General features: G+C 32.5%; 1 protein-coding gene and 1 long non-coding RNA gene across 8 annotated transcripts in view; both read left to right on the forward strand.

Annotated features, from left to right (window-relative positions):
- The window catches only part of FAT1 (FAT atypical cadherin 1), a 191,980-nt gene that overhangs the window by 145,436 nt on the left and 45,914 nt on the right, over positions 1-630 (forward strand). The window lies entirely within an intron of this gene.
- The window catches only part of LOC109303749, a 2,861-nt gene continuing 2,244 nt past the window's right edge, over positions 14-630 (forward strand). Inside the window, exon 1 of the long non-coding RNA XR_002099214.1 lies at positions 14-530. This is a non-coding gene — a long non-coding RNA (uncharacterized LOC109303749). The remainder of the gene's footprint in view (positions 531-630) is intronic.

Raw genomic sequence — 630 nt, forward strand, 5'->3', positions numbered from 1 at the left:
AGCTATAGTAATATTAGTTATATTTTCTTTCCTCTGTAATTACACTTTTATGAAAGCAAAGATACTGTTAGATTGTTCTCCCATTTCCTATATATGTTGAAAATTATGGACTCCAAAACCATTTACAATTTCTCTTGTCTTATAAAATGGCTTGTTCAGAACCATTTATTTTTAACTAATATGTATGAAATGACAGCTGCCAAGATTCAAAAGGCAGTAGTTTTACCATCGAGCATAACCTCTGCATATTAATTAATAGCTATCTAAGGGGAAAATGTTTGCTTTAGTACACTAAGGAATCTTTAATTCAGCAGTAATGATTTAAAGGATATTTGCATTAATAATTAATTGAGATACACAAGTAACATATTAAAAGCACTGGCCTTCTCCAAAATACTGTAATTATTTTAGTTTCTAAAATCTAGCTATAATTACACAAATTTTAGTTGTGGAATACAGTTCTTTTTTTGTATTTAATGGACACTAGATTGGCTAAAATGTGAACCCAAAAGGAGGAATGATTTAAAGAAGTTTCATAGTTTCTAGGGTCGGAGGGGACCTAAGCAGATCATCGAGTCCGACCCCTTGCCATGTCAGGAAAGAGTACTGGGGTCAAATGACCCCAGCAAG

This window comes from Gavialis gangeticus, unplaced genomic scaffold (assembly GCF_001723915.1).
Source record: "Gavialis gangeticus isolate Ggan-Ray unplaced genomic scaffold, GavGan_comp1, whole genome shotgun sequence".
Classification (NCBI taxonomy): Eukaryota; Metazoa; Chordata; order Crocodylia; family Gavialidae; genus Gavialis; species Gavialis gangeticus.